The 20,138-nt window shown below is 37.4% G+C and overlaps 2 protein-coding genes and 1 long non-coding RNA gene across 31 annotated transcripts in view; 2 read left to right on the top strand and 1 right to left on the bottom strand.

Moving 5' to 3' along the window:
* LOC149692534 (uncharacterized) overlaps window positions 1-2,427 on the top strand; it is a 211,215-nt gene extending 208,788 nt beyond the window's left edge. For all 14 annotated transcript variants that reach the window (XM_089868303.1, XM_089868300.1, XM_089868305.1 and 11 more), the window contains one exon: window positions 1,557-2,427. The gene's annotated coding sequence lies outside the window, so the exon portion shown is untranslated. The remainder of the gene's footprint in view (window positions 1-1,556) is intronic.
* LOC149692542 (uncharacterized) overlaps window positions 1-5,252 on the bottom strand; it is a 33,587-nt gene extending 28,335 nt beyond the window's left edge. For 8 of the 13 annotated variants that reach the window (XR_016382784.1, XR_016382782.1, XR_016382781.1 and 5 more), the window contains exons 1-2: window positions 4,982-5,251; window positions 4,650-4,882 (exon numbers count right to left, since the gene is read on the bottom strand). This is a non-coding gene — a long non-coding RNA (uncharacterized LOC149692542). Of the gene's footprint in view, window positions 1-4,649; window positions 4,883-4,981 lie in introns of all 13 variants that reach the window. The other 5 variants (XR_016382780.1, XR_016382785.1, XR_016382786.1 and 2 more) reach the window with 2 other exon arrangements.
* Window positions 3,782-20,138, top strand: part of LOC149692543 (uncharacterized) — a 213,230-nt gene continuing 196,873 nt past the window's right edge. Inside the window, exons 1-2 of one of the 4 annotated variants that reach the window (XR_016382703.1) lie at window positions 3,782-3,845; window positions 6,536-6,628. The gene's annotated coding sequence lies outside the window, so the exon portion shown is untranslated. The other 3 variants (XR_016382704.1, XR_016382702.1, XR_016382705.1) reach the window with 3 other exon arrangements.

A 20,138-nucleotide genomic window follows, 5' to 3' on the forward strand; every position in this document is an offset into this window, starting at 1 on the left:
GAGCTATTGAGTTATGGGGACCCCATTCTTTGAAAAAAAAACCCCATTTTTCTCTTATATTTATTTATTATAGTTATTAGTGTCTTGGTCAACGCGTTATGAGTCTAAATAGGTTTCCTTCGAACCGCTCACATACTTAATTTAAGTGACCAGTAGCCTGTTATTTAAAAATATGAATTATCTCCCATGCAAAGTACTTATTTTAAAAAGACCCAGGTGATTCCTTTTGAGGAGAGACAAGTTAACACCGGAAATGGTTATTGCCATAATTTTTGGCTATTTACAATTCGTCGAGGGGTCAGTAACTTGTTCGCGTTGCCACATGATTTTATATTTAACAAATTAGAAATCTAAGAGTATTTAAAAACTAATTGTTTAATTGTGATACATATTATTAAATTTCTAAAGAATTTACTCATAAATAAACTTTAAATTTTGGACTTAACTAGAATAGAATGTCAATTATCCGACCCCCGTGTGTACGCAGACAGAAGTTAAGCCTAATGTGAATGAGGTTTTTTTAAAGTAAATAAATATACAGAGTAACTTCCGTTTTTTTAGGTTTTAGAGCATATATATTACAAAATTAGTGGTTTGTTAATAAGTAGTCTAATAAATGTATTACACGTTGTTAATCTCGATAATGACTTCAACTACCATTAATATAACTCGTGTAAACACTTAGTAATGTTACCCAAAACGTAACATAACGTAATAACCATTAATGTCACGCATTTCTCTATTTTTGGCTTCTATTTCCCTGGAAAACGGAAGTAAACATTCGGTAGCCAATTAGTGGCTGTTAAATAAATTATTAATTACGTTCATTTTGATTTGATAACGTCTTTTAACCAATTGAATTGACGGTGTCTTGTAACGACGCGAGACGTTACAGGCGTGGCTTGCCCCTTGCCAAAGAAAGGATACTTTCCTGTAAGGACACTTTACTGGTTGCGAGGTTTAACCAATACTAGCGCGCTTTCCTCCCTGTATTTCTATTGGGTGAAATGGGTGCCATTGAAATATGCCAACAATGTATCGTTTATCGTACAATAGTACGTTTTATATCGTTTTGGACGTGCGGATACATATTTTATGGTAAATTTGTACGATAAAATGGTGCGTCGCTTTGAAGTCAGTTGGTATTTGCAGTCATATGCCGTCATTGGGTTTAGTCAATTCTGTATTATTTACTTGTTAACACTCATTTTGAATTTTGGAACATCACGTGCGTTAAATGTTATCTCGTGAGGGTTAAGGTCGAGTCACGTGCTCTTGGTTTCATTTATGGAATTTTATGAATTTCGTGATTAAATATATAGTAGTTCGTCTATCCGCCATAAGGTGGCGTATATTCGATATTTTTATGTATTTCCAGCTCTCCCAGCACCATTTAAACCAAAATTTTGTATACAGTAAGCCTATTTATCTTTCACCAAGGCTTAGGGTAACCTACACGTACACAATCTTCTATCTTAAACTCTTTTAATGAGGTATTGTGAAAAATTACTTTGAGACTAATAAAGCACCCACTTCTTTTTCTCTTTTTCAACTAGATTTGGACATGAAATAAAAAAAAAAAAGAAACAACGGAACCCACGCCACATTTCTCTTGTCTCAACAACCTCTTACTTCGCAGTTTTCTGAACTCTGGGACCCCTATGGTTGGTTGCTGGTGGCAATAGCAATTTCGAAAGATCTACATGGAACCCCGGAAGAACCCTTGAACCACCACCCTCAGTGAATGCAGCGGCTTCCTGAGCGCGGAGCCAGCCAAGAACGTTTCTGCGCAATTTATACCCAAAGTCTAGTTTGGGCAATTGATTTGGGCCCTCGACACAACACTTCTTTTAGTCCCAAAGACTTATTGGTTGTTTCCTGCTACAAAGAACTATCGTAAGACAAGTAAGATCAATATAAACCCTCGGAATAAAAATAAAATGCACCAAACAAGAGAAAGAAAACTAAGGAATTCCGACAAATTACTTTGTTTTCTTAACTTGCAATTGCCAAAACAAACGCGCAATCAATCAATCAATCAATCAATCAGCCCCTAACCATCGTGTTCATTGAAATATCCAATTGCATTAATTGCAACAGTAAATAATAATGATTAAATTAGATTCAGGGACATTTAATTAATTAATTAATGAGTGAACAATATGGGAAATGAAGTTAAAATTAACTGATAAATAATATAAACGGAACTGAACTAAATTGAATTGAACTATCGCACCCCCCAGCAAAAATGCCCGCGCCCTAAATTAAATTTTTGTCCTTGTACATAATAATATTAAGTATAATTAATATCTCCGAAAATAATTATAAAGTCGTGTCATGTGTGTTATAATTGCTCATCCGAAGCTATCATGTAGTCCCCCAGGTCCCCATTGTGTATTTGAAACCAATAAAAGAATTTCATTCAAATTTTTGGTGCTGTTACAGGTTAATTTATTTTTCTGAAGGATTAGTTTTGGTAAAGGAATTATTTTTTATCTTCGGCGCTAGGGACCGTTACTATGGTTACTTGCAAAAAAGAGTGAACACGTGTTTCATTTCCCGCGAGTTGTCTAAGCTACGAACTCATTAATAAGTATATGTGAAAATCAATACGCGCGTTTGAAAAACGTCGTGCAACCTTAGATTTATTATTTTGAATTTTTTTAACGTTTTCTTTATCGTTTGAAGATAGTTTAGGTTCAATTAAGGAGTTGTTAGATATTGGTTTAGATATTACCTCCGCAGTGTTTCCGCAGTGTTTTGATAGTAGGTTCGGGGTTTTTAAGGAAGATGGCGGTCGCGTAAAGGTCATACTCTAATCAGATAAGTGTTGCTGTTCATAGTGGGAGAAGACTGATATCGTTCAAAGTAAGTTATCGATGTATTTATTGCACGATCGATTATTTTTGAACACACATGCGCGCACGATTTGCATTATTTACAATTTATGTTTTGCTGGTTTTGTGGTATTTTTGTTTACATTGGCATGGCATTTTTGCTGGGTATGTGGTATATTTGTTTACATTGGCATGGCATGGCATTTTTGCTGGGTATGTGGTATATTTGTTTACATTGGCATGGCATGGCATTTTTACACATTTTGAACTTTGTTACTATGATGCAAGTTTGAATCGCACGCTTATGGTATTGCCAATTGCAATTGCATAGAGATTCTAACGCGTGGACGGAGCGTGCGCGGTCTTCGAAGCCATCCATATCTTCATTACAATTGTCTTTAAGTGCAACATTGCACGTGCACTATCGGTATGTCCCGCACTTTTAATTGGTGTAATACCGATCTGGCTGGCACACCTGTCAGGTGATGGAATGAATGGCCTCGAAGACGGCTTTATATTTTATGTAAGGGATAGGCTAATTTATCCCGGTAGCGAAGTCGTGACTTGACTCTTTACAAAGGCCATATACGCCATAGAACTATCGCTGGTCGAGCGTCCGACAAAGACCGCGTTAATCAAAACGAACAAGGTGTCTCAGTCATCGTAAATCAAAAGCCTTATCACGAAGCCCGCACTCTCTTCGCCAGCTTGACCCTTCCCCAAAATAACCACCGAGATTTCAAAGGGAAATATTGGAAATTTAACTAGTCAATATTCCTCAAATGGACACAACTGTTTAGTTATGTGATAAAATGTTTTCAAAAATTTGTTGCATAACGTTGCAATGCAATGAACTTTTGTAATTTGTACGATTTCAAAATAGATTTCACGACTTCGCATGCAACTTAGGAGGATGCTATAATTAATTCTAAATAATTTTAATTAATTTAATTTAGACAGTGTTCCCCGTGGAAGATCGCTGAAAAATTAGGTTGGGAAAAATCCTTGGTGAGTTAATTTTTAAATTAATTATCTTTCTCTACTCTAAATAGTTAATTAATTTTTAAGGGGACTTTATTCTAAGTTTAATACCCTTCTAAGATTAATTAGGCTTACGATAATTAGACCCAAAGGTAGGTCGATTGAAGAAAAACAAATTTAACAATGGATGAACTGTTAACAAGTTCGGGGATTTACCGAGAGAGGGCGTAACACTGATAGAGTTTACGGAAATACCCAAAGAGTCTCGGAACTTATATATCCATGATGTATCTTGGGTTACCGTTTCTTGCCGCATCTGCCGATTTTCCCATAAAGTGATGAAATATTGAAAATCTCTTGTATGGAGGGGGAGGGGTAAAACCGTTATTAACAACCGAAAGGTATTTCTGAATTATTAAACAACCTGAAAAATGGCCCAAGCGCCGTAATTTTTAAACGCAACAATAGATCAAATTAATTGCCTCTTCGTTTCGCTCTTTCTCTCTCTCTCTTTCGGAAGAGAAGAGAAAAAAGGAACAAAAGTTGTTTATTTCCATGTCTAGACTAATTCTAAAACCGCATTATGAATTGTATTAACGATTTATTCCCAGAATCTAGGGTTTAAACAATACTAGCTAATGTCTATTCAATGTAGGGTTTACTGACTCTTACCAACAGAGAGTTTGAATCTATTTATTATGACCAAGGCTTAGTGAAGCAGACGATTTATTGCCACTTTTCTGAATTATAGTTTGACGCATGCGCGTAACAACTATATACCAATGTTTATTGGGCAATAGTAAATAGAAATTAAGTTGAATAATTACTTACTTTCGTTAGAGGTTTACGGGGGAAAACAACCAATCCAAGTTAAGCCTTTGTTTTGAAGTTTAGTAAAGGTATCTCTTGTAGCTTGAGATGAAGAAGAAAACATCATCTCGGGTGTGTGTGTATGAACTCAACACGTGTCCGCTTTAGAATTCCCTGGTCGGCCATTTGGGCCAAAAGCCAATATAACTAAGTGAAGACGTTTCTTATCTTATGGGCTGCTAAAATTCTTCCCCCTTTTTTAAAAGAAAAAGGTGGGAGGCATTTACTCCGTCGTCCGTCAAACCAACTAGAAAGTAGTTTGAATTTAAATAAACCGAGAGGTTGAATCTTACCAGAACTTTTCACTTAATTTGACGCCGAAGCAATGCTTGATTGTAACAAGACCCTGGAGAGTACTTTGGTACCTTGCACCAGAAAGTGTAAGAATTTTTCTCTTCTTATCCAAAGAAAAGAATAGCGCTTTTACCCCGAAAAACTCTCGCTGTTGGAATGCGTTTTCGGTATAGTTTCCAACAGTTATGTTTTCCAAAAGTCTTCTTTGACTTTTTAAAAGTTTGCTAGCTTCCCGCGCGTCTTTGGCACTGCAAGTAGCGCAAAGATCCGCGTAGAAAATGGGGGGAAGAAATACCTGGCTCACTAAGAAATGCTTTATCAGCCAGAAAAGTGAGTTTTCAAAAGAAAAATAGATGAACTTAGATATGAGAAATATAACTAAATCATGTTGAAAATACTATGATAGAAAATACCATATAGTGACCATGTTGGGATGGGACTCTTGCAGTTTTTCTTGCCCTGTAGACCAATATAAACCAAGGGTCAAAGGGCGTCGAGTCCGACCAATTTACTTTTCGTTTCCTTTGACATTTTACAAGCACTCTTCGGCCCCCTTCTACAATCTTGTTGATATTGAAGCGTTTTATTTTATAAATATTGTTGATGTCTATGGTATGGGCAGTGAAGGGCCCAGCTTTTTGGCATCATATCTCTTTGAGAAATAATGGTATATTCGGGTGTGTTTATGAGAGGTTGTCAAAAATGAACCCGCGGGGCTTCTCCTTTTAAAATCTTTCTGGCCCGAATTCGGCTTCAAAAGCATGGAATCCCTTGTTAAAATCCACTGGAGGGGGGACGACATTTTGTTAAAAGTTTTCTATCCCACCTACCCAATCAATGGAAGACTACCTTGATGGAATTTTGGTAACTTTCCGAAAATATGTACCCCTACTTACCTACTATGGTCAGGCTATCGCTTTGGAAAAATAAGTAAAAGGCTAGAGAGTGTTTCGTTCGACCTTGAAGGGTACAGTGTATGGCTTTGAACGGGTCAAGTCGTGCCCAGTATTTTCTTCAAAACTAGTTGATTTACTTGCTATTTTATGGCTTAAAAATCCCCCCATGGGATTTTTAAAGAAGCTAGAACTCTGTTTCGGACAAGAATTTTCTAGTTACAAGTTTTTATTAATTTAGCTTGAGATTGTTTTGCTTATGTCAGCTCCTAGGAACTTCTGCACAAAGCATCGTGTCGTCTGCTCTCTCTCCTTATTAAGTGTCCCGGTATGTTTTTCAAGCTGGTTGTTGCGTCTAACGGTTTATCATTTAAAATTAATTTTAATGCTATTTAGTTATTACTTTAGTGTACAAATTAACTCTAATTATGCTATTAGTTACGTTAACTATTGCTAGACGAGTTTAAACGCTATTGTTAAATGTGTAAATTTAATAGTTATTATGGTCGAGCCGAGGGTTAACATTTTCATAAGGAAAACGCAGGTTAGCGCAAGTTTTTTTTCTTTCTCGGCATTTTAAGATTAACTTATCTATATATTAGTTATATAATTTTTAGTATGCATTTAATTATAAATGTTAATGCTTTATTTAAATTACAGAAACGGATCATTGTGATTGGAATGGATGTATTGCGACTTTCTTGTGGGCTATGGTGGTGGTTTAATTTGGACAGCGGCTTTCTCATCAAGTCGGTGAGTACCAAACATTTTGTGACGTCATGGTGGTGGTTTTATTTTATTATTATTACCCCTTGTAATAATTACCAACACGAGATGGGTAGTTAATTTGTATCATGGTAAAACAATTATTAATCCATACCTATAACCGGAAAGGTATACTGGTCTGAGTCCCCAATTAACAAAATCCTCATGAAGGATTAATTACTTTTAATAATCAACGATAATAATTAAACCCTTAAGAACTCCATTATTGAAAACTACATCACCCCTTTATACATAAATTACACCTTACTAAGATAAAATCTTACAACATTGTGGTATTTTCACCACCCAGGTTTTTTTTTAATAAGCTAGAAAAAAACCAAGATAAATTAACAAAATAGTAGCTGAGAACAAAAACCCTCGCCTTGTATGATGTTAACAAAAATTTAATGTAAACGCTAAGCCTTGGCTTGTGGAAATTATTATATATTTTTTTTTTCGCGCAACATGGTTGTTGGCCCAAGTTGGTAGGTATAACTTAAGACGGGCGGTAGGGGGCAGTGATGTTGGTTGGGCCCTTAAAAGAGATGGGGAAGGAAGCGCTAACGGAATGTTAATTATCATCCATAAAGCCATGGAGAAGCACGTGCGGTTAACGAGCGTTTAATGACCAAATGCAGGTCGGCCAAGCTTGGAACAAAAGCTAGCAAACTCGGCGCTTTTGGCCATGGCGAAACCTAAATGCTATTACGTTAGTTATTTAGGCTTAACGATATTGGGCTTTTGACTAGCTAGCTAACCCAAGCCAGCGCGCCAAATAAGAAAGAATAAGAAGAGGGACCAAGGGGTGAAGAGACCCCGAACTTTTCAGGACCTGCTGAAACGGCAACTTGATAGAAAACTCGCAAATTTTTTATCGATTTTACTTTAAAAAATTTAAAGTATGCAACAGATTTTTTAAACCGTGGAAAAGTTTGTTTGGTTTTAGGGTTTATTGATGTGAGAAAAGTAATTCTTCAATATTTGCACGTTATTAATATCTAAGGACATTTTCATTTACAAATGTTTACAATTATACTCGTGACCTTATGGCCTTAGTTCGTGGTTGGATAGGGGGGGGGCAAATAGGACTATAACATACTAAAAGGACATTCCCGAATAGCTAGTAGAACCAGAGTTATTAGCCTCCAAAGTTGGCTGTATTGCTATTCCTATGGAGTGTATGTTTATGAACATTTTGCTCAATTATTCGGCCCCTATTTACTCGAACCCCATGTTTTTGGTATTGTTGGATGGGGGGCAAATAGGACTAAAACATACTCAAAGGACATCCCCGTATCTCTAGTAGAACCAGAGTTATGAGCCTTCAAAGTTGGGTGTAATGCTATTCCTATGGGGGGCGAGGGGAGGGGGGAATGTTTGTGAATATTTTCCTCAATCACTTGGCCCCTTATTACTCGATCCCCAATAAGGGGTTTTTTGATCTTGTAAATAGCCAACTTGTTAGCGTCTTTTTCTATATCGATAGTGGCGGGTCTCTTTCTCTCTCTCTCCTTTATTAAACCCTGCCTCAGCAAGTTTATTTCTCGCGGGTTTGCAAGCTCCTTTCGAATTTTGCTTCATTGATTTCTTATCCCACGAATAATTAAATGGCGGGTGGGGTGGGGGAAGTGGGGGTAAAATTCATGAGACGGAAAACTCTGTGGCTAGGCAAAAAGGTTTCCCGCACCAAAACCGATGGTGTGTTCTAGAATAAACTTATCTTTCCCCCCCAAACTCTAAAAATTTTCGAAGATAAAATTCCATTAATCTAAAAGTTCGTTAAAAAATACGAATTTCCTGCTATGAAGCAAAAATCAAAATCTCGTGTTTAACAACGCTCTCGTCCAGAAAACTTAGTTGCACGAGATAAAGGCAAGAATCTCGTGCTAAACCAAAACTTGAAATCTCCGCACGCGATTAGATTAATGATGTGAAAGTAGATACGAATTAATAATGTTCATCACATATGTAGATTTGCAGGTGAACTTTAATTTTTCTAAATTTTATGATAAACTTGAATTTTTTTTATTTATTTTGAACTTTGAGGGAAAATATTTATTCCATTATGGTTTCATCTTTTGGGTGTTTCGTTAATTTCTAAATGGTGACATAAGCAGCCACCCATAAATCCGTATTAATAAATCGTTAATTATCTTTAAAAAAAGCGGGAAATACATCATTAAGGAATACGTGCAATGTTTTTATAAAATTTAATTGAAAACATCCGACGTGTTAAGACAAATTATGTCGAGTTAATTGAAGTTACTTAAAAAACGATGTAACATGAAAACGCTTAATGGATTCATCGATATTTATCTCACAAATCCGAACTTAATTATTAAATATTTGTACCCTAGTAGCCCGTAATGAATTGGTATTTAATTATTACCAAATTAATCCGGCAGGTGGCCAGAAATATGAGAAGTAATCTTGTAATCTATCTATAAGCAACAATTTGTTTTTGCTTCAGTTTTAAGACCATGTTTATATTACGGACAGACATAGATGCAGACCCGTAAGAGGGTCGAATTTTTAATATTACTATATACTTTACTTTATATATCATTTAAAAAGAAGTCAGAAGCAATTAACATAATCCTATCCTCTCTATACAAAAACTGGATGAATTATTGGTAGCTACCCCCTCCCCTAAGTTCCATTTCTATCTACAGCTCCTAGTATTGTATCAGTTGCCTATTCTGTTTTTGCAAAATGGGCCCCACTTGCGGGCGGATTAATTTGAAACCCTGACGCCACAGCAATGTTAGGGTCCACAGCTGGAACCTAATGACGTCATGCCTGAGTTACATCCCCCTCGAGAGCCTATAGGTCCCTTTGGAAATTATTAAATTCTACTTCACAATATTAAAGAAAAGTCCTTGCTTATTCTTTTGTATACATAAGGTATTCTACAATTTGAATAATTAGTGGTAGCCTTGGATCCCAAATGGTCACAACGTAACGAACATTGACAAACTTTTGGCCAAAATGATCAAGGGAAATCACTTTAAATAATCAAGGAGATTCGAATATGAAAAATTTTGTGGCAAATTCCATTGTAACCTTTGACCCCACTTGACCACTATCCAGAGACAAAAAATACTTGGGGTCATCGGGGTTGTCTAAAGACAAGGAACTCTTGATTGACTTGAGATTCCTCATTCCTAAAACAACCAACAACCGGACCATGTCCATCAGTAAAGCAGAGTATACACTGTAGCTATTGACCTAGTTTTTATTTAACCTTTGAAACAAGTTAATTTTTCGCCTTCGGGGTTATCAAATAGCAGTAGCAAAGGGCTGCTGTTGAACCCATGGAGTTCTCTTGATGAATCTCGCGACTAAATTGAGCCTTATTGATTTCCGATATTGCTTTGACAGCTTTCTCTTTTCCTTCTCGTTCATTCATTGGAGTTTCTTGTTCCTCAAAAACCTTACCCCGAGCGCGCCCTTACAAAAGGAGGAAAGGAGGGTAGGGGTTTCTGCCTAATCTATAAGCCTTGTAAAGTTACAGACTGCAATGAGGGACACCATGCGGGCGGGAGGAATTTCCAGGATCAGTTCTTTCGATGGTACATTGCCACTAATGGCGCTTTTTCATTTCCGGTTCTGGTCATTCCATCCTAAAACCCACCAAATGCATATATACTTTACTTACTTCGACCTCGGTTCGGTTGCCGTGGTTGAAAGAAGTTCTGACTGAGACACAAAAACCGATGTGTACATATCCTGCTTGCTTTGGTTTTAAAAAAGACTAAACCATTCGCTCTGTGATACTTTTAGCCTACATTGTTTTCATGACCCCGCGTGGTACTGGGTTTCGGTTTAAATGAAATGAAGCGTTTGAGCGGCTTAGTTTGCAGAAACCTTTGGTAAAACCCACCGGTTTTATGTTAATTTTGGGGTGAACTAAGTCGCGGAAAGACTATGTGGCGAAATGGGGGGGGGGTAACATTCCGCGGGTGGTATACGGTATCATATAAGTCGGATTCGTAAACAAATTGGGTTCAAACACCATGACGTTAGGTTCTTTATCTTCCCTATATCTTTTTTTCTCTACCAATCGCAACTGATGGACTAACAAAAAAGGGGGGGTTTTTTAACTCTAGCCGACATCGAGGACAGCAAGCGAGTTTCGGTTCCAAGAAGATCGTTAAGCAAATTGTTTTTATTTCTCTTTTCGTGCCACTAAGTTTAACTGGCTTAACCCTTAACCCTTAACCCTTAAAAGACAACATCGGTCTTATTCCTAGCAGACGAACTTTCTCTGCAATGTACCCGAGGATGGTCTAAAGATATGTCTCATGTATGTAAGTAGAACTTCAATATGAGTTCTTGTTCCGATGGAAAGAAAGTTTTGTTGACTTCAGTGACTTGACTCCAAGAAGACATTTATGGCATTGGAAGTTAATACATGGCGAATTGATCAAAATAGGCCTATACTGTAGGATTTCAGGTTACATTGCCAGGACGAGCTATCTGGATTGGTTGTTTCAGTGACTGTTACGTGGTTCGGTATATTTGGCAATTCCCCGTCTAGCTTTTGATGGTATTGTTGGATTACTTTTGGAAATGATGAATGGTTCTCTCGATTCTAATCGTTTTTCTCCTGTTTTTTTCTTCTTGCCTTCTTCTCCTTTGCGGAAAAAAGGCTTAGCTAGAGATGTGGGCGGTGGTTTAAGCGGGGAAAGAAGAAAGTATACACAGTCGGATCAGTAGGGGGATTCCTTCTATTACGTCTAGGAGATTCACCCTGCAGCGCAGCACCCTCTACTTCCAGAAATCCCGTTGTTATATCGAACTACTTAAATTTACATTAAGAAAGTTCTTCAAAGTATAGCCCCGGTTAGGGAGCTTGCCCTTCTAGCTCCTTACTCTCTCTCCCTCTCCCAAAGGTCCTCTTTGCCGCTCATCGAGACACAAAAAGGGGTGGGATACTAGCCTAACTTTTATTACGACTCGTGCTTCCGTGAAATTTCTTAATTCCCGCATTTTAATTTCTGATATAATGTTTACATTTTCATGCTGTGAAGTTTAGGACTGCTCTTATCAAAGGTGTTTTATAACATCTATTGAATCAATTAGAACCCTACCCTACTTAGACGTTTTCCCAAGAGATCTTCCGGTTATGGTCCAGTGAAGGTCACCAAATAGGAAATGAAATTTAAACTTCCGGGTCAGTTAGACAATATTAGTTATATTTGGGTATTTTTAAATTAAGTGACCAGCTCCTCTTTGTACGTAGGTTGGGGTGGATAAGGCGGTACCCTGTGTGTGTGTGTGGACTGGTGGACGCTTCAATCCAATTCTTTTTTTTTTATTTCCCCCCCTCCCACCGCCTCTGGACGCCTCCCCCAGCTATAGCTTCTTCTTCTAAAGAAGAAGAAGAAGAAAACAAGGGTGGTAGCTCTGGCGCGAGCTTTTTTCTGGAGAACGGTCACCGCTGAGTAGTTTAGCTTGGATGGACGAGAAAATAAATAGCGATCTTTCCGCAGTAGCTCAAGGATGATGGATTGCAACCTAGCAGGGAACAATCGCGAGGAGGTTTCTTTTCGGACCAACCATCTCAGTTTTTTTTTCGCTCGCCTTACTCTTTCTCTCACTCTTCAGCAGTCCCTGGTAGACATTTTCTCTTTCTCTCTCTCTCTCTCTGTCTCTCTCTCTAGTCTTGATGCGAAAGCGGATCTAGGTTTTTTTCTGTACATTTTGTATTAATCCATTCTAGTGTAAATGTTAAAGAAATGTGATTTAATGGATGGTGTAAGGGTTAATTGTAACAATGGTGGAAGATAGAGTGTGTTGTATTGTCAGGTCCCTGTTTTTTCTTCTATAGCCTTAATTTGTTTCTTTGGTTTAAATTTTATAATTGTAAGACAATCCATGTACCTAAGTATGCGTTTAAGAGATGACTTCAAGATAACATCTTTCTCCACCAATTACTTGACCTAAGTTCATTGACAATTAGTTATTTTTGACTTCATTGATTTGTTATGTTTTCCCGCTCAGACTAAACTCAGGTGGTACACCTTTACCTATCAGTTGGTAGCGGGGTCACACACTAGTCTTAAACTATAAGAACCTCTCTAAAAAGGGACCACTCTCACTGGAGCGGCATTGGGTATACGTCACGTCTCCTTTGAAAGGATAGAGACGCTTGGATATTCAAGGAATAGTTTTTTTTCTCATATATATTTCTATCGAGAGCGAATCCGCTATTCCCTCTTCCAAATATATCCTACATACACCCTTACTTTCTCTCTTTTCCCGCCTTATATCGGCTTCGGCGGCGGCGGCCATTTTGGGTCATCATTCAATGCTACTATTCGACATATAGAAAACGGTCCGGAAGGTTTCTCGGATATTGCATTCGAAGTTGTCTCTGCGTTAGACGTGTCTTTATAAAGCAGCTTTGCCCTCAGTTTCCCAATGAGATGAAGACCAAGGCCCTGCGAAAAAGTTCGGCTATCCTTTTTTTTTCTTTTTTGCCTCTATCTATTCCCGTCTTTCTTTCTTTTTCTCTCATCCTGATCCATCCATAGACTAAAGGATATGTTGTATAAGGATTTTTTTTGATTCTATATAGCGATGTTCGTTCGATGATAGATTAATCATTTCTGATGGGTTTTGATTACCAGAGAAAACCTATACTGGATGTTACGTGTAGTGAACGCCGGCGCGCGAGTTTCTAACGGAAAATGATATCGCATCAGTCATCGAGCTCAACAACAATGCTTCCTGTAATACTGCTATACCATACTCTAGCTTCGATGTAGAGATACAAGATGTAATTAGCTAGGAAACTCCGGACTCTTCGTACTCCTACTAGCTGCCTTTTTTTTCCGTCGTTTCATCTTTCCACCCAGCTCTTTTTCTCTCATGAATTTAGTAGTAGTTTTCTGCGAGTGTTTCTTCTTGGTGATCGAAACTTATTAAGGGAAAGGGTGTCGATACACCTTTTCTACTCCTAAGTCTATAATTCTCCTTGTATCTGTATCTGATTTTTTTAGAATTGATTTTGGGGTCCCGGGATTATATTTTGATAAGCTCTGATAATATTTTTAACTAAAGATATTTTATAGTATCGATGCCCTTATTATAAAAAAATCGATATGTAACATGAGATATTCAAGGTCAAAGGTCACCACCATCTTAAGTCTAAATTACAATGATACCTCAGAACTGTTGCTCTAAATATAAACAATTTTCTTTTCGATATTTTAAATTGCCAAAACCTATTTACACACTAAACAATAAACAAATGCAATTTATTGCGAAATATGTAATGATTAAACTTAATATTATTGTTAGTATTGAATGCATTCATTACTACGTAATACCGTGCCAGGGAAATTGAGTGTATAGGAAAGATTCGGGACTAATTCATTACTAGCTGGATGAGACGACTCCCTAATACATTGCATATTTTTTTTTCAAGCCTTTGCCATCTAACAAACACGTCCGAAAAACCAAAAAACAAAGTTTCTGAATATCGTTTTTCCATCTCCCTTCCCTTATTTCTAAAAAACACAATTTTTTATTTGTTTTTTTCATCATCTCTTCCTCCATATTCTAGACTGCAGCTCCTAATTGAATACATTACTCAATAAATATATTTTCTACAACAGTTAGTTCTAAGAGGATGGGAAGGGGAGATGGGAGGGGGAGAGATAGTAAATTAATTTTCACCCCTTTATACCCACCATACCCCCTTTAACCCTAATCGTACTTACTAGAAATAATTTGAAAATTAATTTGCTTAAGTGACATCTAATTATCTAGTATACACTGTATTTTTAATTTGTAAGAAGTTTAGAAGTTTACTTATTGAAGTAAAATTTATTAATTTATTTAAAAATATAACAAAACACCGTCATTGCTGGGTATGGGGAGGTATTCAAGTTATGGATTTTTAAATTAACTTAACAGAATTAAGAAGTAGACGTGTTAGAGAGAGAGAGAGAGAGAGAGAGAGAGAGAGAGAGAGAGAGAGAGAGAGAGAGAGAGAGAGAGAGAGAGAGAGAGAGAGAGAGAGAGAGAGAGAGAGAGAGAGAGAGAGAAGAAAAAATGATTTTATCTTTGCCTAATTGCTTAGAAAACTTTCTGCGAAAAAGTAAAGAAGTTGAATGAGAAAAAATGTATAAAGAGTTGCGGAGGAAAATTATGTAAGCTTGCATGTCTACGTTTTTTTAACCCTTTGACAAAAAGTACCGTCATAAGGACTTACGTAGCTTATTTTAGAGTTTAAAACCACCACACTTTTAGGAGTATGAACATCACATATCCTAACTGCGCCAATGCAATATTTTTTGTTCTTCAAGTTAGGTGGTGGTAAAAAAAAGTTGTAAAAGTTAAAAACGCGGACCATTGCGAGCTTCTGGGGTCTTTGTGGGTGGGGTGCGTCCGAATCTTTACAATGAATCCCGTGTCAACATCGGATGATTAATTACTTTGCCTTAACGATGTGTCTACCGTTGTTCCATATATGTAAGGGTATGGGGAGCGACTATATACTACCGGTTGTGGTACTTGGTGGTGCTGTATACCCTGTGCGGAGCGGTCTGGTGTGGTCTAATTAGGGAATATACTGGCAAAGCGACACTTTTTCGAGGTATAATCACACTCCAGCTAACTGCGGTTGTCTTTCTTTATCCCTTAGCGGTACAGCGATCAAAAGTAATAACCGAGATAGTACTCGATTCCTTAGCCCCTTCCTTCGCCTGCTGCACGGCTTTTCCTCTCAATTCACTTCTTTTTCCTTTTTTTGCTTACCCTAGGATAGCCCGCTTCATCTCTTCGCTTTCTAGCTATTCTTCTTATCAGAAGATTGTAAGTTGAAGTAAATAACTTGGGAAAACATCGGGGATGATTTGGAGATATCAGGGACATTAGTTTAGTGCAAGAACCTCAGGGAAAATATTATTAGTAAAATTCGTATAGACACAAATATTGTACTGGAATCATTTCGGGAACTTCCCCGCAATTCCTAAATACTTAAGACTGCATCAAACCAAAATATCCAGCATTTACTTCGACTAACAGATTACGAATTTCTCGTATCCATTCTTCTTTCTCGCTACTGGTGCAAACCACTTGGTGGAGGTCTTGAAGATCCTTTGGCTCGTTTTTTTTTTATTCTTCCTTAACCTTATTCGGTCAGTGTATTAGGCAAGGGTTTGCCTTTCCACAGCGCACCGGCACTTGGCGAAAGAACCGAACGAATCACACTGTGTGATAAACTCGTACTTTCGATTCAATAAAGCGACTAATTATTCAGAGAAAGGCCAAACCTTTTTTCAATCCCTTTTTTTAGCTCGTGCCTAGAAACGTTAGCGCGTGAGTTGAATCGATAATGAGTTTGAAAAACTCCCTAACTCTTTCAAGACATTGTTGCTTGTAAGTAGCGTCAAAGGCTCGAGGACCTTCGCGTGTCCTTTCTTTAACTGTCACGAGATATTGACCACGAGGGTTAGACTAAGAAGGCAAAAGAGTGCATGCAACCTCGGTTTTTTTTTTTCAAAATGATTTTTTACGCTAAAGTCGGTCCGAAGGAATGATCTTTACTTTTTGTCACTGTTAAATCTTTTAGTGGAAAAATTTTGACATGTTAAATATCTTGTTGATAAAATTGTAACGATATTACCTCGTAATATTGAAGATTGTGTCCTTGACTCATGGTCAAAAACAACTTGATCCCTTCAATTGACAATCCAACGATGCTAAGTCGAATTATCCGATTTCAAGTCAATCCAAATATTTTTCGTTTAACAACCCGCTAAAGTTTGACAACCATTTTCACTCAGTAAAGACTTTAAAAGGGTATATCTACTTTTAGACCACTTAAATTGGTGTACGTATCTTCCTTTAAGAGCTGCAGCAGCTTGAAGGTAATGGTGCTGGTGTAGCTTTGCCCCTAACTTTGATCGGGCTCGGGAGGCAACGTACAGTTACGTGTCAACCAAAGGGCTATGTGACAAACTTACTCCACCTCTTCCCCTTAAAGTCTGGGGTCATCTTTCTTAATCAAGTTTCGCAATGCCACTAGCTGAAACTTCAATGTGTATACCTTTGAGTTTGAAAGCGAGGGAGAGTGAGAGGGACCCCCTTATACCTTTTTTCGCGTTCAATCATTACACGCGAGCTTCCTATTTAATGGGCTCGCCCTAAAGTTTATTTTTTTCTTGGGTATACCGTTAGTTTTTTTTTCTTATATAAGTCAACACGTTTTGGTTTGAGAGTAGAATTGACATCTTTCGTATAGTAGCTGTTGGAGGTTAGAGCCCTGCATATACCTTTCTCCGGAATATAAACGTATATGGCAAAGTCCTTGAGGTGTCAAGGCAAGGAATATGTCGTCAGGGTTGACATTGTACCTGGAAAAGTCTTGAAAAGTTTTTTTAGAAATGGGTGGCGGAATTAAGGAATATTTAAATTTCAATCAATGTACAATGAACATTACATACAATAACAAGTACTGATCAGTTTTCAACACTATATCTCAACCATGAAACTTACCTTTAAAGTATAGTCGTGTCTGAAAATGTTATTTAGATTTTTCTTTATATAGGGACAAACATTTTCTGAAACGTTTAATTAAATATTATAATTTAAATTAAATTTCTCCTTCAATATTAATTATTTTTACATACGTTTTCGACGTATGGTAAGAAACCAGTTTTTATATCTGTTTAATAACCCAATATTGCGTTAACGTTTATTGTAACAACAATAGGAACGTTAGAACTACGTCTCTAGATAGATATAGTATTTAATTAAAAGAAAGTTAACTTACCACAACGAGCAATATTTATTCATGAACAATTAAAGTTAAATTAGGCTGGAATAGAAACGGCAAATTCGCCTCTAGTATACAGTATAGTTGTGGTATTTTATACTTTGTATGGAAATTACAGCTTACGAAAACCCGTAATTAAACAAAACAAGAACTCGAGGAATTATTTGTTTCTCGGTCGAGCTGCTGGGAAAGAATCTCAAATTAAGTTCTATATAGCGGTTCTTAGAAACCCCAACTTCCTTCCCTCAAGTCTAACATCTGATTGGTTGATTCCATTTTAGCCTGGAGATAAGTTAGCTAATCCTTAAATAAATACATACCCTTAGTTTTTCTACAAATCAAAAATCATTCTGCAGTTGTTTTTTTTTTATTTCTCTCTCTCCTAAAAGTTAGGTCGTCTGTTAGCCGCAGGGAGATACATTGGTGATCTCATTACCAACTTGGAATATTCATTAGCAAAGGCCTACTAGCTGCGTATGGTTTCCTCTGCAAGTCGGGTGTTCTTTAATATATAGCAATTCACATACACACCATGCCTGCAGTGCACTTTCCAAAAATTACTTTTCTATCCTATAGTAAAACGGAGGCTGGTATAATTTTTGCCGATATTTGCATATCGATCTAGTTAACCGCCTACCCTCCCTAGCTGCAGTAACAGTTCCCTCCCTCTATATGCATTTTTACCATGAGCAAATGTAATAAACAGAAAGTAATGTATCTCTAATATTACGTTATCTCAGAGGAAAATAAAGAATTCCACTTTTGAAATCGCCTGGGCTCTCCTTACTACCTCTATTTCTATTTGTCCATGATTTTACCCCAAGGCTTAGGGTATCTCTTTGGTCGCCTCTCCTCCTCATGGCTCCCAGGAAACCCTCTTAAACAACTAAGCTAGGAGAAGTGGGTAGCTGTGTTATAAAAAGCAAAGATGTAACTATAGTGTACGGAGAGAGAAAGACAGTGAGAGAGAGAGGAAAAATGAAAATCATAATTGATGAGGGAGAACAGCTCGTTTTGCAAAATGTCTCGAATGGTGCGTCGTGGTTGGTGTACTTGTGAAGAAGTTATTGTCTTCGTGTATAAGTCCTTTGGGTTTCGGTTTCCTCTTGGAGAGCTGCAGTACGACGCGGTGGTAGATTTAGACATTAAATGTATTTCGGGAGGGTGCGACGCTCTCTGGAACTTTTGGAAGATTGAATGGATTTAAAGAAAAATAATATGTCAACAATTGTAATTGATTAGCCGTTATGTTATATTCAGTTAACCCCAAATATTTCTTGTTGTTTGCAAAATTTACGACGCTGGGGGAAGTCAGGAAATTTGATGATATATCCACTTAATTATATAAACAAAATTTTATATAGGAATGTTGTTTAACAAGAAATTATAAATTAATTTTTGGCAGAAATTTTCTTTAAATTCAAGAACATTCTCTAACAGGTTTTTTTTAAATCTATGCGGTGGGTATACTTTTAAAATTTATCGTGTTTGTTTGGCGACGCCTCATTAAAATTGAAAAATTAGTCATTTATATGGTATTCTCGGGTTTTCCAACTTAATTTTTATCGGGCTATTAAGCAAACACCGAGGACTTCATTGAAGCCGCAGCAGTATCGAGCTCTGATCAATCCATTACCGATGGATTGACAAGAACCCATTAATTTGTTAAATTAATTGACGCTCTCTTAATTGATGCTACTCTGTTAATTGGAACCCCAAAACCTCTCTGAAGAGAGTTGTAGTCTTATTAGAGTTGTAGTATGCGGATGAGAGGAAGGAGTGGTCAGGACCCTGGGACCAGTTTCTCCCGAGCTCCTATAGATGGACGGACTCTTGAATGGACTCCCCAAAAACCCAAACTCAATGTTTTACAAGAAGAACTTAATTAATTACAATTAGTTTTGCCGAGCACCAAATGAGTATACTCGCATTTAGACGAGTAACCCAGATTCATCGTTTGACACTTTTAAAATTATAATACCGAATTGTTGACGCTAATTCAAGTTATGGATATTATTTTAAAATTAGGGTTGTATAATTTAAAGGGAAACCGTCATGCAGCACCATTTCACATTTTTGAACCGATATTATTATCCCGTTAAAAATTAATTTATAAATATATATACATATTTTTTTATTTCTTCTTTACTTCTTGTACATCTTTGAAAAGACATAAAGCCAAAATCCGAAGAGTGAATTTTCCGCCCCCGAACAAGACTAAAAAATCTGTAAATAATTGGTGCATACATCTTCTTTTAAACCTGCTCGCGGAAGAAGGGGATGATGATGGGGTAAGGGGGAAGGATGCCCGGGAGCAGTCGGCAGTGATGTTGCACCAAAGGAGAAAAGAATTGCGCGGGAGACGAACTAGACGGGGGCATGCCAAGGCCCTAAGAAAAGAGACAGAGACGGTGGTGTTGGGAGAAAGAGAGAGACAAAATTGAATCTTTCAAGCCTAACTATAATTCGCATTTTATTGTTTGTTTTCTTGACACTAGACGAAACCCCCGGCACCCTACTTATTTCGTAATTTTTACATTTCAAACCCAATCCCCCGGTCCGGCCCAGTCTGGGCTGGTCCCCCGCATGGTATTGTTTTTAAATTTGAAAAGGATCTTCCAGAAAGGGCGGGAAAACCAGTGTGGGCAATGACAGAAGATACGCCACATTGATGGCGTAATGATTGAAATTGCAATTAAGCCTTTG

This window comes from Phalangium opilio, unplaced genomic scaffold, assembly GCF_054372755.1.
Source record: "Phalangium opilio isolate 3A_F unplaced genomic scaffold, DU_Popi_V2 ptg000024l_1, whole genome shotgun sequence".
Lineage (NCBI taxonomy): Eukaryota > Metazoa > Arthropoda > Arachnida > Opiliones > Phalangiidae > Phalangium > Phalangium opilio.